The following is an 18,288-nucleotide window of genomic DNA, read 5'->3' as shown; positions in this document are numbered from 1 at the left end:
AGATTCGACCCCTCTCCGCCCCGGCCTCCAGGGTCTCCACCTCTAACACCCTGGACGCGATAGGTGCTCTCCTGGAGAACCCTCGTTTAAACCCGGACGGGCATATGTTTGTCGACAGGTCGGGGGAATCGCCGGCGGTAGCACTCTCCCCAAACGCCTGGTTCCCGCAGGAGAAAGGGGAGAAGGCCTTAGACATCCCTGCTCTCTTCGAGCGGGCCCAGGACGGTTCCTCCTCGACGGCATATCCCTTCATCGTTCCCCGTCGTCCTGCCACCACCCATCGCGCCGGAGGGCCTTGGCGATTGCTTATGGCACTCGGGCCGGGACCACGTCCGTCCTCCCCCATCAACTTGGTGAACCGGAGGCTAAGTTGCTGACGACGGAGGCCTCGACCAGACAAGACCTTGCCTCCACCATCTCGACCGTCACGGCAATCGCGATGATGAGGAACTGGCTGACGACGCTTGCCACGAGCTTCGAGGACTTCCCAATTGAGGTGAGTGGGATACTTCAATCTATACAGAGGGTCCAGACCCGTCCTGGCTGGCGAGAGAGAAACGCTCAGGTAGCGTCTTCACCCAGGACGAAGCCTCTTGACTAGCGCCCGAGGACGAGGTCGTTCGGAAACGACCTCGACCTCGCATATGTTATACGTTCTACAATTGAATGATGTGACTTTACTACTACCTCCGGGGATCGGGATCCTCCTCGCCCTACTAATTTGATTCTCGTGCGTGTTTTCTGTATACAGAGACACCCTGGCGGCACTCTCTACCGTGGCAGAGGGTACAGCCAACATGGCGTCATCAGCCCTACCCCCGGCAGCGAGGGCCTTCATCGCGGCTCGACTGGCAGCTCGTCAGTCTGCAGCGCGGTCGGCCCCGGAGATAGCTCGCCGGGGCGTGGTGAGGGCAGCTCCCCTTTCCCGCGGTCTGTTCGACCAGGAAGCGACAGACCGCGTCTTCGCTACGGTCCCGACTGTCCTCCAGATCCAGTCACCCACCCAACCGAGACCTCGGCCCTTCCCTGCTCACAGATCCCACTCTCTATCCAGGCGCCCGCCCCCATACGCGCGCCAACAACAACAACAACAGCGGGCATACCGTCCACCACCCACAGGGAGGATCAACCAGCGCCCGCAACAGCCCCAGACATTTCGGCGCCAACAATCGCAACACCACACCTCCTCCCAACCCCAGAGGACCACCAACCAACGACAACATCAGCAGCAGCAACAACAGCAAAAGTTCAAGAACTTCTGAAGGTCCCCAAGTGGGGTGTCTCCTGGGCTGGCACCACGCGTGGCCTGCGCACGGATGGGCCTCCAGGGTCATCCGCCAGGGACTCACCTGGCCTTGGGTCTCTCTCCCGGTGGGTCTCGTTACCTATATCCTCTGGGGGAACTGTTGTTGTGATACTCTTACATAATATGGATAGTAACTTGTCCCAGCCCTTCAGGCTTGGGGGGGGGGGGTATACACTCTACTACCGATAGGCTGATTCCTTGTTCTTTCCTCCCACAGCCACTACGCCACCCTCCCGCGTCATCCAAGGTGTCCTCGTCAGTGCTGCCCCACGTGAGAGACATGAAGGAAAAAGGAATAGTGGAACCAGCGACAGGTCGGGTCTTTCTGTCCCGTCTCTTTACCGTACCAAAGAAAGACCCAGGGAAAACGAGACTGGTTATGGACCTGAGCGCACTGAACAAAATTTTGAAACCCCTGCGATTCAAGATGGCGTCGGTGGCTCAGGTCCGGTCAGTGCTCCGGGAGGGAGATTAGTTAGCGTCCCTGGACCTTCAGGACGCATATTGGCATGTCCCCATCCACCCACCCCCGATTTCGCCGGTTCCTGGCGTTCCAGGTGGGGAGGGAGACGTATCAATTTACCAGACTCCCTTTCGGACTCTCGCTTGCCCCCGAGGGTCTTCACGAAGCTAGCGAGAGTGGTAGGCGCACGCTTGGCGGAGGCAGGCGTCCCCACACTCAAGTACCTGTACGACTGGTTGATACATTCGCCCACCGAGGAGTGCATCAACCAACGTCGTCTCGGTGGCTCTAAGAGTCTTGGCGGAGATGGGCTTCAAAGTAAACTGGAGACAAATCTACCCTCACCCCTACACAAAAACTTTGTTGGCTCGGGATCGAGTGGGACACGATCAACGCCTCCCTGTCACTGGCTCCAGACAACGCTCTTCGGACACTCCGCTGTGTCAGGAGGGCTTACTTCTCTCAAACGTTCTCCCGCCGTCAGTGGGAGGGCCTGTTAGGTTGCCCCGGCCCTTCCAATGGGCCGCTTGAAACACCGACGGCTGACGCACGCGAGAGATCAACAGGAGCATCCCACTCTTCCCACGCGACCTTCCCAGGCCGGTACCCTCAGCACTCCACAGCTTGTTACGTCCCTGGCTTCCGCCAGGGGCCCTACGCCAGTCAGTCCCATGGTCCCCGCCCGCCCCCACCTCGGATAACAGTGGCGACGGACGCCTCGGGCATAGGGTGGGGCTTCCAGTCGAGCTGGGGACATGAAGCGTGCGGGGGATGGTCGGAAGAGAGGTCACTACACATCAACCTTCGGGAGCTGATAGTGGTGAAAGAATGGCTCGAACGGCACCCCGAAATCTCCTACACGAGCGTCCGCTTCGATATGGACAATGTGATGGCAGAGGCAAGGTGCGGCCCGATCAGGTCCACTCCTAGCCCTGTCGGAGGACATCTTGGCCGAGGCATCACGCAGGGCCATTTCACTCTCGGCGAAGTATGTTCCGGGCCAGGAGAACGAATGGGCGGACGCTCTATCCAGGTTCCGGGAGACATCGGTGGAGTGGCAACAACTACGTCCACAAGTGTTCGAGTCGCTCTCCCTCCGCTACGGCACCCCGGAGGTGGACCTATTTGCCTCCCCGAGCACGATCCAGCTCCCCCTCTTCCTCTCCTACAACCACAGGAGGCCCGGACGCCTTCACGGAGGACTGGAACCGCTGGAAGTACGTTTACATTTTTCCTCCTCCTCCAGCGACACCGGTCCTCCTGAAGGTGATGCAGACCCTCCGGTCCTTCAAGGGTCGGGTCCTCATGATAGCTCCCTACTGGCCAGCAGCTCAGCCGTGGTTCGGGGAGCTAATGAGGTGGTGCCCTTCTCCCCTTCTACTAGAGTCAGCCTGCCTAGCCAGCAGCCTTGCCTCACCTCTCCAAACGTCACTTCGACTTCACGCTTGGAGTTTCTACGGAGAGCTCTCAGCCAATTCTTCTCTACAGAGGTAGTAAACAAGATGCTGAGAGCTCACCGTCCATCCTCAGTGCGGCAATATGAATCCTGCTGGCGGAGATTCCAGGACTTCCTTCGGAGACACGCGATAGTGACCATCTCCGCTAGCACGGTTCTGGACTTCCTGACTTGGCTAGCTGACTCCACCAACAGGGCACCGGCGACGATCTCGGCTCACTATGCAGCCCTCGCTGATCCACTCTACTTCGGTAGCATGAACATCAGAGTGCCACAGAGGGCGCGAACCCTTCTAATGAAGGGGATCCGCGCCTCGAGAGAGCCGAGACGTCAGCCGGTCCTAGCCTGGTCCTTTGCATCGTGTTCTGCAGTACCTGACGTTCGAAGGAGGGACCATCATGGAGGAGGAGGAACACTTCCTTCAACGTGCCGTCTTTCTGCTCCCCCTGGGCTACGGGCTACAGGGCTTCACAGCAGGTAAAACAGATTAATGTACAAAAGTGTAAGGAAAGAGGCTGAAAGGATAAAGAAAATAGCAAAGAGAAAATTTTGGGATCAATTAGGAGAACAGTTAGAAGATGATTTTACTACTGGAAGGAAATTACTTTATAGTTTAGCAAAAAGCTATCGTAAAGGAAGCAGGGAAATTGTTCAACCATTAAAGATAGGGAGGGTCACATCCTGACAAACCCTGCTGATATAGACAATAGATGGAGAGAGTATTTTAGTGAGTTGCTGAATGTTAATGAGGACGAGGTGGCTGACCATTGGGAGATGGGAGAAGTGAGAAATGATGAGAGTTTGAAATAACATCCAACGAGGTAAAGGCAGCAGTTAAATGAATGAAGAATGGAAAATCTGCAGGATGCGATGGCTTGCCAGCAGAGATTTTTAAAGAAGCAGAGGAGACTTTATTGCCATATTTAGTGTCTATGTTCAATGCAGCATATAAAACAGCAACAGTGCCTGCGGAATGGAGTAAAACACTGATATGCCCTATCTTTAAGAAAGGGACAGGACAAGGACAGTCTGTAGTAACTACAGAGGAATATCACTTTTGCCACATATAGGAAAAGTATATGAAAGAATATGGCCAGATTAAGAATTGTAGTTGAAAAGAAGCTGGGTGAATGGCAATGTGGTTTTCGACCAGGAAGAAGCACCACAGACTTGATTTTTGCATTGAGGATGCTGGTTGAAAAGGCATGGGAATGGAATGTTGAGGAACATATGATCTTCCTAGATTTACAAAAGACTTTTGATAGAGTGCCAAGAAAGAAACTATGGGGTGTGCTTGAGGATCCCCAGTATGAGGTACCTACCCATTTTGCAAATGCAGTAAAGGGACTTTATCGTACATCTGAAAGCGCAGTGATCTCCGAATATGGAGCTAGAAATTGGTTTGGGATAGCAAGTGGAGTGAGACAGGGCAGTGTGTTGTCACCATTGCTTTTTATTATGTACATGGACTATATAATGAAAGAGATAACTCAGATGGAGGATAACACGGTTACTTTTGCCTATACAGGAAGCTGTGGACAGATGGTCTGAGCAATTGACAGAAATGGGAATGGAGTTAAATGTCGGAAAATGTGAATACATCAACGTGAGCAGAATTTCGGGAGATGGAGGAGTTACGATAGATACCCAAGAAGTAAGAAAAGTACACAACTTTAAATATCTGGGAGCTGATTTTAACAGCGGAGGGGATATACTTTCGGAAATAAATGAAAGAATCAGGAAGTACAATATAGAGCTGCAGTCACTATACCCACTTCTGGATCCCGCAATACTGTAACCATCACTAACCATCACCCACCACGCACGTGATCCACAGGCTTGCAACATAGCGAGACTCCCCTTCTTGCTAACCTTGCATTTCCCACAACATACCCCTAACGCAGCATATTTCATGACAAACAAGATAGATACCCAATGTCACCAGACTAACTTATCAAAAGTGCTTTTATTATAACTGCTCTAGTATATTACGCATAAACTAACATAGATATAATATACCTAACAATATCCACTAATTATACAACTAACCCTTATATATCTAAACTGTCCCCAATCCATAGATAAAATAGACTAACGCCTTTGCTTACTGCAACCCACTAACCATATATAATCTTTAACACCCATGACATGTTGCCAGAATTAGGCCTCAGAGCTGGGGTAGGTGAAGAGCCTACCGGCCAGAGAGGCTGGGTAGGTCAAGAGCCTACCGGCCAGTCGTCAGAGCTAGGCAGACCGAGCAGGCTGCCAGCCTATTGTGCCCTAGGTCAAGGCCTGGCACTTTATTGTAATCTGCCCACAGGGCCCATTTGTACCTTATCATATTTGTAAACCAGATTTGCCTCAATTGTTAATTAAAAGTAGAAAACTCCCGTTTTGGAGTTTATCTCGCCCGCTTTATGTCCTCCTTACGTAACCAACAAACCAATTTAACGGTTACAATAACCTATTTAACGGTTACAATGGCGGCAGCGGTGCTCCCACGTCCTGAATAGAAGCGCCATCCTCAGCCATACCACCAAGGTTACACAACCAATCCAACTGGCGAGCGGTGCTCTATTCCAACCTCCGAAGATACAAGCCTACTTTATACCAAGAAACACTGGTTACACTCGTGCCTACCACAGAAGGCCGAATAAAATCTTCAGCCATTCAAGCCACGCCAGCCATTCAGAAGAACAAGATCATTGCCTACGAAGCAGACATCGCCTGTTTTTCAACTTCTCATCAACCGCATCAGAAAGCTAGCTCATCACTTCGTCAAGCAAGCGACACGTCTACCCACTACCCCTCCACCAACCACTCCCTTCGAGACGACAGTCTGATTTCTAAGATTGCATCAATCTTAGAATCGGTGGTGAAATCGAAGGCTTTCGATTTAAACCACCTGGTGGCAGTACGCTACCATAGTCTCTGTAGACAGATGTCTACAGTGACACCTCTGTCAGAATAGAAGAACCTGTCAACTCTGCACAGCACCTTATCAATATTCCAATCCAATTTCAAATAAGACTCCCAACCAAGAGATCGAACTTCAATCAAACCCAAGCCGAAACCGGACGCATCCATTCAGCAGAGATCCAGCGCACCAACTCCTAGATCGACACGACATCACGACTTCAGTCAAGACGCAGTGGACCCAGGCCGACGAGACACATCCGAGAGACAATCTCATCCGCCATCCACAACTACCGTCACCAATCACCGTGAGTATAAACCATAGACTCCCACTAATTCCCCCTTTTTTTATATAATTCAGGAGCCGGACGAGAACCCGCCTCCACCCCCACCCCCTCCATGACCACCCAGACCAGGTGCCTTGCATCGGTTAGGCCCCGACCCGCCTAACCCACCTCCACCCCTTCCACCCAGACCAGGAGCTTCACAGCAGTTGGGCCCGGACCCGCCTAACATACCTGCTCTTCGCATCGGGTCAGCATTCTCGCTTACTCGTACCCACCCCAACCACCCAACATCACCCTCCACCCACCGCCACCCTTGGCTCGAGCTGCTCGCGAAAATTGCTAACCCTAGCATTGTTCAACGTCAACTAAGAATCCTCACCTCAGCCCACGACAGTGTCACATCCGCCCACGGAACCAACCAGTGCTACCCAGCCTTCAGTGCAGCCCTACCATAAGTACTCCATTTATAAAACTTTTATGTTATATTTAATTATAATTCTTCGGATGTAAAATAGCCCACGTAGAACTATCAGAAATAACTATTGTTACAATTATAGAAAATCAAAGACCACGATAGACAGAACTCAATAATTAAATAACAAAATATCCACTAGTGTAATTTTTAACTTACGAAATAATTTTTCAATTTTAACGTAGATTCAAAATATCAAAATGCCACCTCGAAGAAATCTCCCAGGCAGTCACCCGAAACTTAGTAAATTAGGATAAACCATTGCACAAGACAAATCCCAAGATGACCATTACTAACACTTAAACTATGATATTACATTAATTATTCCTCCTTCGGACGCAGGACGTCATGCGATTCGATAGGTTAGGTCCTCACGATCATTTACTTATAAAACTTTTCACTATCTATAAAAGTACTTCTTCACTTCCTTCCGACCGTGAAGCCCCGGAATAATACACTCAAAACCCCACCCACTCAAACAGGATGAATAAGCATTCCATACCATACATACACTAGAATTAAAAATAAAATAAAATAAAATAAAATAAATTAACTGCCTTAAATAAATATAAATATGTATAAGCGCGATAATAAGAACAACAGAGAAAATAATTTACCATGAAAATTTTAACCAATAACCATTCTCAATACTAGCAACTTTGTATATATCTGTATGCAATGTATAAATATTTACCTATATATGAATATTTAGCTCTACACAAACTAACATATTAATTAAAAACACACTAACCACTTAGGATGTCATGTCTTCAGTAAAGCTATGACTGTAGTGAAAGTGTACAATCCAAAATATATCTCAGAGAAAAGAGATCATCAAAGATTCTCATTGAACAGAGATACAAGTGTAAAGTGGAAAGTGAAAATTCATTCTCATTGAAAAGAGAATATACAAGTGTAAACAATTTTTTTTAGCTTTATTGAACACATTCAAGATATGATAATATACATAAAAATCACCCCCCCTTTTTACTCATTCAAACAAATTTTGCAGATCAATATCACCCACTAGCAACTTACAAATTATCATATCTTAATTTTTTACAATTATGTATGCCAACCCCAGTGTCACGACCTTAACCCTAGGTACGAGGACGTACCTCAAAAGGTCAGGGAGGCAATGTAACCATCACTAACCATCACCCACCACGCACGTGATCCACAGGCTTGCAACATAGCGAGACTCCCCTTCTTGCTAACCTTGCATTTCCCACAACATACCCCTAACGCAGCATATTTCATGACAAACAAGATAGATACCCAATGTCACCAGACTAACTTATCAAAAGTCCTTTTATTATAACTGCCCTATTATATTACGCATAAACTAACATAGATATAATATACCTAACACTATCCACTAATTATACAACTAACCCTTATATATCTAAACTGTCCCCAATCCATAGATAAAAGAGACTAACGCCTTTGCTTACTGCAACCCACTAACCATATATAATCTTTAACACCCATGACATGTTGCCAGAATTTGGCCTCAGAGCTGGGGAAGGTGAAGAGCCTACCGGCCCGAGAGGCTGGGTAGGTCAAGAGCCTACCGGCCCGAGAGGCTGGGTAGGTCAAGAGCCTACCGGCCAGTCGTCAGAGCTAGGCAGACCGAGCAGGCTGCCAGCCTATTGTGCCCTAGGTCAAGGCCTGGCACTTTATTGTAATCTGCCCACAGGGCCCATTTGTACCTTATCATATTTGTAAACCAGATTTGCCTCAATTGTTAATTAAAAGTAGAAAACTCCCGTTTTGGAGTTTATCTCGCCCGCATTAAGTCCTCCTTACGTAACCAACAAACCTATTTAACGGTTACACTTATTTAACGGTTACAATACCAAGGGGGCCGTATTCGAACCCGGACCGCCGTGGTGACAGGCGAGAACTCTACTAACTGCGCCATTGAGTTGTATGTGTGTGTGTGTGTGTGTGTGTGTATTTCACTTGGTCTTTGGATCACGTGTTGGACTCGTGATCGACAGCTATTTCCCTCCTGGAAGAGAGCTCAGAGCTCGTAGGTCCGATCTATGGGTAATGCTATGACCTTGCACACACACACACACACCCCCAACTCCCCGCCCACGAGAGTTGGAGTAACACCCCTCAGCGCTGCGATACTGATATTATTTCAGCCCCGGGCGAGAGTCGAACCCGGACCTCCGTAGTGGCAGGCCAGAGCTCTAACCACAGCGCCATGAGAGGTGTGTGTGTGTGTGTGTGTGTGTGTGTGTGCGCGCGCGCGTGTGCTCGCGTATCACAAAATTATCAACGCCAGTCACCAGTGTCCGGTGCCCGTGGGTGGAAGCAACTGGCAGAAGCCACAGAACAGTGGAATTATACATCAGTGATGAACGTTAAGTGATGGTCATCTAGCTTTGGTGTACTCCGATCGAGATTGAAGTGTCTTTTCTCAATATATTGAGGCTTCGTCTGCCGGAGGCCTCTCTCACTACATTGAGGAACCTGTATCTAGGTAAGTAGGATCAAATCGTGCACACTATCTTAGTATCCAGTGTTCATGCTGGTTAGGAAACATCAGATAGTTGTAATATAATTGTCTGCCCGTCTCGAATATATGTATATATATATATATATATATATATATATATATATATATATATATATATATATATATATATATATATATATATATATATATTTGTGTGTGTGTGTGTGTGTGTGTGTGTGTGTGTGTGTGTGTGTGTGTGTGTGTGTGTGTGAGTGAGTGAGGAAAGGATGGTGCAAACGGTGGGAGTGGTTATATTCCTTTTGACATTAGCTAACGCCCTGATAATGCTGGAAAAACCCTTGGTATACGTATGTGTGTGTGTGTGTGTGTGTGTGTGTGTATGTTAAAGACAGATTGAACATGGCAGAGCTTCTAAAATGTTCATATTATATATATATAATATATATATATATATATATATATATATATGTATATATTTTACAAGACGAAAATGTAGTAGCACATTTTGTAACATATACAGGGAGAGAGGTACAAAGTAGGAACAAGGGGAGGTGGCTCAAGTCACATGTCCGAGGTGGGGCGGATTCGGTAATGGTAATAATTTATTCACAGCATAAGTTGTTATACAATCAGGTGACCATTGCCATTTTGATGTATTGAAATTTGGCAAGTGTTTAATGAGGAAAGATTCAACTGTCTTTCTCCTAAAGCTACAATTGGATTTATAAATTATTTCTGGATTGTTCCAATCTATGCGGTGATCCTTTGTTGATGTATGGAGGAAGACCGCGGAGTTGTTTTGTGCATACCTGACAGAGTTTTTGTGCTCTTTTACTCTGGTATTGAGGTCCCTACCAGTTTGATCCCAGTAGACCTCATTACAATCTTTACATGGTAGTTTATATACGCCTGGGTTATTATCTGTTTTGGATTTATGATGTATATTTACTACTTTATGATTTTTTTTATTAGGATAGTTGAAGACCAATCTAATTTTATCTTGCGGTAACATGTTAGAAGCTTCGTCCAATAAATGGTTGTATGGGATCTTTATACAAGTATTGTCCCAATTGTGCTGGTTGTTTGTTAGGGAAGAGTTCTTATAATAGCTGATTTTTGCCTTGCTAAGAGCTTTTGTCAACAACCAAATTGGATAACCTAATTTGCTCAATTGTAAGTTTATTGTGTCTAATTCTTTATTTAAAAATTGAACGCTACACATTCTTAATGCTCTTAAATAGAGGCCCGAAGCAACACTTAGTTTAACCCTTTATAGATGGTAACTAAAAAAATGTAAGTAGTTACCAGTATGCGTGGGCTTTCTATATACTGTAAAATCCAAATGTCCATGACTTCTGATCACTAGTATATCCAGAAAGGGAATGCTGTTGTCCTCTTCCCATTCAACTTTAGATTTTATACTAGGTGACAAATTATTAAGTTTGAAGTGAAAGTCATTAAATGGTCCCCAACTATCGTCCCAAAACGTAAAAATATCATCAACGTATCTAAACCAGATCATGTCGGGTGGTTTTATGTCCGGTAGCAACACGGTTTCGAAATATTCCATATAAAGGTTAAATAATACTGGGGAGAGATTGGAGCCCATACTACATCCAAACTTTTGCTTGAAAAAATTATCTTTGAAGGAAAAAACATTAGCTGTGATACATAGTTTGATTAATTTTAAGATTTTAGGAATAGGCAAGGGAAATTGTTCACTGTATGGATGTAGTTTGGTTTCCAAGAAATTTAATACTTCATCTGTATTGGCGTTAGTGAAGAGAGAGCCTATGTCGAGGCTTAGTAATTTACTATTAGCAGGTATATTGTGGTGCTTGATTTTATTGATGAAATCCTCCGAATGCTTAATGTGTGAATTGGAAAAAGTACCCACAAACGGCGAAAGTAAGCGAGTGAGCCATTTGGACAATCTGTTTGTGCATGATTTACTGTTGGAAATCATAGGTCTAAGTGGGGTTCCCTCTTTATGAATTTTAGGGAGACCGTAAAAGTTAGGTAACTGAGGGTTGATCACTAGAAAATTATTATTGAAAAACTTATTTCCAACTAACTTCCGCGCTTGTTTGTTAAAATCAGTCACTGTGTTTTTAAGTGGGTTTTTGGTCAGCTGTTCATAAGTCTCTCTGTCCTATAGGTCAAATACTTTCGAATTATAATCTGATTCATTAATGATTACTATTTTACCCCCTTTATCTGCCTTAGTGATGATGACATCTTTACGTCTAGAGAGATTTTCTAATGCAGTTTTGTAGCGTTTAGGTAAACCGCATCCTTCACTGAAACAATTCATAATACCTTGTAACAAAACACCTTTTAAGCATAGTAAGTCCTTGTCATATTCATTCGAAGCCAAAAACTTGTCAAAACCAACAATATAATCAAGGGCCTGATGTTTACTAGGTTTCATGGCAAAACTGATACCAAGTCCTAACACTTCCAGTTCAAGTTGTGTAAGGGATAAATTTGAAATGTTCACCACATTGTCAGTGAGAGAAAATTTGGACCAAACACTGTTGTTACACAATCTTGTTAATTTCTTACTAAGAATCACTGAGTGTTTATCACTAATATGTGTGGCTTTACCAATGGCAAGTCTAGAGAGAAATTTGTATGTTAGGTCATCAGGACATAACAACTTAAGGGTCCTGGTGGAAGATCTTACTCGGAGGTAAGCAGCGTCACTCTCCAAAGACGCAAGTTGGATACGTTCTTTCAAATACTCTTTGATGTAACTAGGAAAACTAAATCCCAAATGGTTGTACTTATGGAATCCAAAGGATTGGGGACACACTTGTTCTTCTAAGCACCTCACTAAAAATTGGCGTTGGTTCTTCTTCTTCTTACTGGAAATTAAAGCAGATTCAAGTAGTCTAAAAGCTATCCTAATAACATTTTTCATAAAGTAGTAAATATACATCATAAACCCAAAACAAATAATAACTCAGGCGTATATAAACTACCATGTAAAGATTGTAATGAGGTCTACTGGGATCAAACTGGTAGGGACCTCAATACCAGAGTAAAAGAGCACAAAAACTCTGTCAGGTATGCACAAAACAACTCCGCGGTCTTCCTCCATACATCAACAAAGGATCACCGCATAGATTGGAACAATCCAGAAATAATTTATAAATCCAATTGTAGCTTTAGGAGAAAGATAGTTGAATCTTTCCTCATTAAACACTTGCCAAATTCAATACATCAAAAGGGCAATGGTCACCTGATTGTATAACAACTTATGCTATGAATAAATTATTACCATTACCGAATCCGCCCCACCTCGGACATGTGACTTGAGCCACCTCCCCTTGTTCCTACTTTGTACCTCTCTCCCTGTATATATTCTTGTACATCTCACCTTGTATCTACCTGCTGAAGAGGACCACAGTAGTGGTCGAAATATACAGTTCGTCTGTTTCTTTTGCTTTGTTTCTCCGACAGTGGGTAATTAAAAAATATATGTATATATATACATTCAAATATATATAAATATATATATATATATATATATAAATATATATATATATATATATTCTGGTTGAAATCAACTGCACTAGTTGCTTTTCATGATCGGTACCGCGAGGAGTGTGATGCCCTTAGGAATATCATCAAGAGAGGAGTCACCCCAACTAACAGAAATGCCATCATAAACTTGAGAATATTCTGCAAACCTAACCTCATTAGTTCCCTGATAATGAGGAATAGCACGGCGCCCAGGGCCCCGAGTGAGGCTACCACCAATGTTGTATACAAATTTTCATGTCAGGAGGGCCGCTGCGACGGCTCCAGCACATACATTGGCAGGACCTCCTCTACACCAGTGTGGCCACTCCTTGGCTTTTTTCCCAATATCTTGGCATTTCTGCCATCAACTTGGAATCTTGGAAATAAACTATAAAAAATGAACAAATCTTGGATTTTTTCGCCAAATTGTAGACAATTGCTTAAAATATTAGTTTAATAATAGAATATTCTCTTTGCCACTTAATAAAGTATGAGGTACACTATGTTAACAACAGAGGACAAATTAAGTTTTAAATTTTAATTCATGAGATTGTTGAAAAGTTAAGGCTGGAAACCACGACTTGCTAACTAAGTTGTCTTCTATGAGTTGACGCGTCCATAACACGTTCAATACGTTGAGACGTTTCTCTCCTAGTCCGCCACAAGGTCTAAATATACAGGTCAGACCGTTTGAATTCTTCTGCGCAGCTTCTGACGTCATTAGGCTGAGTCCGTTTTCTCTTTGTGAAACACTGAAGAAAACTGTGAAACGCCAAGGAAGACAGGAACTATAATATTTTATATATTATATATATATATATATATTCATATATATAGACAGGAACTATAATATTTTATATATATTTATATATATATATTCTATATAATATTTGTCAGAATATAACTAATTGCGTGGAGCGGTGCGAGCGAAGGTAACGTCATTTCTCAACGACGCGCCAGCTTCAACTGACAGCTATAGGGCCCGTGAACCCCACTTCGAACAGCCAGGTGACGTTCACGGGCCCACTGCGCCAACTCCCTCGAAATTCGGTCGGAAGTGGTTAGACCTTATATTCTTAGATCTTGGTCCGCCAGTCCTCTCTAGCTCATAAGTCGTGCGTGTGTGGTATGTGAGACCTGTTGATAGTTATTCAACCCTACATGATTTAATTAGAAATCATTATGAGTGACTCTGAAAAACCAGGGTATAGTGGTGATGTTACCCCACCAAAGAGAAAAGCGAAAGTGACGTGGTATCAGCAGGCATTTAGAAAGGAATGGATGGAGGAGGATGAACTGAAAGATTGGGTACAACCAGATCCTACTGACAAATATACTGTCTTGTGTACTGTATGTAGCAGCAAACTCAAGCATTGCAATAAGTCGTCTCTGATGGCACACAAAGTTTCCATGAAGCATGGAAAGTGAACCTCTTCAGGAAAAGGAAGAGCTTTTTCGATATGACTGCAAGCAGTTTCTAATAGAATTGTGCATGCAGATGAAAAAGATATTTCCTTTTGAAGAAAATAGCCTCATTGCTATGTTAAAGGTAGTGGAACCAGCTGAAGCTCTTTCTACAAAGAGGGACTTGAAATCTCTTTGAAAACTTGCTGTACATTTTCCAACATTGATAAAGGAGGATGAGCTAGATTTGCTGCAAGAGCAATGGCGAGATCTTCTATATGCAAGAGACACACTTAAAGGCATAAGTCAATCTGCAACTGTTTTCTGGAATGATTTACTTTCAGTGAAAGATGGGAATAATAAAGAAAAGTTTAATCTTCTTGCAACATTTATGTGCAACTTATTAGCTCTGTCACACTCGTCTGCATGTATTGAAAGAAATTATTCCCAAATAAACCAAGTTAAAACTAAGCAAAGCAACAGACTACACACAAATACAGTTGCAAACCGTCTATAGGCCAAGCAAGCCATCACAAGACAAGAAGTGACTTGCCAAAAGTGGGAACCATCTATTTCATTAATCAAAGATGTAAAGTTGGGTCACTGTCACATGAGATATAAAGAGAGGGAAGAGTCCAGGAAGAAGAGTAACACAGCAACTTTATATCATAGTGAAGCCGATGATGTTGATGATGAGGAATTAGAGGAGGACCCTATGCCAGTATTCTTCTTCCTGCAATAATACCATTGTCTGTAAAGTATTTGGTGAGTAGAACTTCCTCTTCTAGCTAAATTTCCTATTTTAAATAAGCCACAATCCATTTCAAGAGCCATGTCACCTTGTTTTTCGCAAGTATCAGTATAAAAAATAATCCTTGGATTTTCTTGGATTTTTTCGTAGGGTCATCTTGGCATTTTTACATTTTGTGAGTGGCAACACTGCTCTACACTGCGACGTCGCCTACAATCCCATAGAAACCAGGGATAAATTTTCCATCATTTCACTGAAACACACAACATGAAGCCTCCTCTACAGAAGCTGCTAGACCAAACGGAAATTCTTCACAAGGAGTCTGCCTTCAGGAAGCTGCAGATTGCAGAAGCAGTATTCATTACTTGCCAGCACCCTACCATCAACATACAGCAAGCTGCCGATTTTATTCTCCCTTCCGCGCGCCCTGTAAAGAATAACCCCCTCCAGGAACAACAAGCCCTTAGACAGCAGCAGCCCCGCGAACAAATGAAACATGTCCAGCTAGTTAGTCAGCGCCTAGGACCAGTAACCAGAGCAGCAGCAAATCAGGCCAGAGCTTCTAGACAAAATCCCACCCCCTTGACTCCCGGACAAAATCCCACCCTCTTGACTCCCAGACAAAATCCCACCCTCTTGAATCCCAGACAAAATCCCACCCTCTTGGCTCCTAGACAAAATTCCACCCCCTTGGCTCCCAGACAAAATCCCACCCCCTTGGCTTCCAGACAAAATCCCACCCCCTTGGCTCCCAGACAAAATCCCACCCCCTTGGCTCCCGGACAAAATCCCATACTGCACCTCTCAGCCAATGAGAGGCCAGTATTCCGTCTGAGCTAGGCAGGCTGAGCCTTATAAGCCAGCCCATCCAACCAGCGGTCATTATTCGTTGGAAGACCTTCAATATAGCAGAGCATCCTACAAAGCAGTCCTCACCCTGAAGACGCCTCACGACGAGGCGAAAAACTATAGTTTCGGTGGAGTCAATAGTTGTTCAATACTATTACTATGCAAAAATATATCAGTTGGCATACACTGTGTATATTCTTTTGAGAGTCATGAATGACTACTTCCAGTCCCTCTCAGTTGCTAATAGGAAAGTATTCTCCAGATTAAAGAATACAGTCTTGAAGATTGTTAAAGCAACTAGTGCAGTTGATTTCAACCAGAATTGCCTTAGAGAAAACCTGTGCCCCAGAAATATATATATATATATATATATATATATATATATATATATATATATATATATATATATATATATATATATATCACAGGTGAAAAATATAATAACACATTTGTCAATCACGTGAAAACCGCTGTTGGAGTAAAATAGACTAGAGACAGGGAATATATATATATTTCGATTGCAAACTGGAATCCTCTTCAGTAGATCTACAGAAGAGGATTGCAGTTTGCAATCGAAAGATATAGATTCCCCGTCTCCAGTCTTTTTTACTCCAACAGTGGTTTCTACGTGATTATATATATATATATATATATATATATATATATATATATATATATATATATATATATATATATATATATATATATATATATATATATATATATATATATATAATTAAAGGTATTTTCCATATAACTTTACTATAGGTCGTCATGTTTGTTACCGTATATCACGATTTCGGGTTCAAAAACTTTCTTCAGTAGCTTTAGGGCTATTCCATGTGTTCAGGGTAAGAATTGTTCCGGCAAATATTATGTAATCATATTACTTTATATATTTAAGTTTGCATACCTGTTCTTCACTGTATATATACATGTATACATATACATAGATACACATATGTGTCATATATATGTAACAAATATCTAACAAGTGGATACGAGAGGAATTAGTGTTGAATTAAGGCGCGTGGCAGAGAAGACTGTTGGTAGTGTGGCTCCACCTTCTGTCTACCGTTTTCAATTTATCTACCACATACAAGGTTTGTTAAAAAAAACACACACATTACTTATTTTCTTTTCATCGTGAAACAGAACCCGTCTTCTGTTGAAAAGGCACCATTATCAATAAGAATACGTCACTGCTCCGGAAGTGTCCCACTTTATCACCTTTTCCGCTGTGCCCAAATGGCCAAACTGCATGTGCCAATTCTGATGGTTGCTGTCGACTGCTCTAAAGCATATATATATATATATATATAAGTATATATATAGATATATATATATATATATATATATATATATATATATATATATATATATATATACATATATAAATATATATATATATATATATATATATACATATACATATATATATATATATATATATATATATACATATATATGTATATATATATACATATTATATATATATACATATATATATACACACACACACACATATATATATATATACATATATATATATACATATATATACATAAATATATATATATATATACATATATATATACATATACATATATACACATAATATACATATATATATATATACATGTATACATATATATATATATACATGTATATGTATATATATGTATATATGTATATATGTATATATATATACATATATATATATAATATATGTATATATATATAATATATGTATATATATATATAATATATGTATATACAGTACTCGACAAGGATGCACGAACGGTTAGCGAGAATGAGTGATGAGGAGTGTTCAGGACTGTTTTTGCTGAAATGCACAATTTTATATAAAAAATTAGCATATGGTTGCATTATTTGACCTATTTTCTTTAAAATGTGTGATTTCCATGTAATTTGATCAAAGAGAAGTTACGTTTTTATCTACAATATTACCAACCACATACCGTCCGACGCACTAATTGCCGACCTCAACCAAACAATGACGGTTTTTGCTCAAATGCACAATTTTATATAAAGAATTAGCATATGGTTGCATTATTTGACCTATTTTATTTAAAATGTGTGATTGCCATGTAATTTGATCAAAGAGAAATTACATTTTTATCCTCTACAAAATTACCAACCACATAGTTACCGTCCGACTCACTAATTGCCGACCTCAACCAAACAATGACGGTTTCTGCTCAAATGCACAATTTTATATAAAGAATTAGCATATGGTTGCATTATTTGACCTATTTTATTTAAGATGTGTGATTTCCATGTAATTTGATGAAAGAGAAGTTACGCTTATATCCTCTGCAAAATTACCGACCACAGCTACGAT

The 18,288-nt window shown here is 42.5% G+C and overlaps 1 protein-coding gene across 4 annotated transcripts in view; it reads left to right on the top strand.

The window, feature by feature from the left end:
• The first annotated feature begins 9,187 nt into the window (after nucleotides 1-9,187).
• LOC143035933 (uncharacterized) overlaps nucleotides 9,188-18,288 on the top strand; it is a 60,910-nt gene continuing 51,809 nt past the window's right edge. For all 4 annotated transcript variants that reach the window (XR_012967341.1, XM_076203152.1, XM_076203153.1 and 1 more), the window contains exon 1: nucleotides 9,188-9,394. The gene's annotated coding sequence lies outside the window, so the exon portion shown is untranslated. The remainder of the gene's footprint in view (nucleotides 9,395-18,288) is intronic.

This window comes from Oratosquilla oratoria, chromosome 19 (assembly GCF_046742065.1).
Source record: "Oratosquilla oratoria isolate Oo_2021 chromosome 19, ASM4674206v1, whole genome shotgun sequence".
In the NCBI taxonomy this organism is placed as follows: domain Eukaryota; kingdom Metazoa; phylum Arthropoda; class Malacostraca; order Stomatopoda; family Squillidae; genus Oratosquilla; species Oratosquilla oratoria.
Note: the sequence above shows the minus strand (reverse complement) of the source record. Positions and strands in the feature narration are given on the sequence as shown.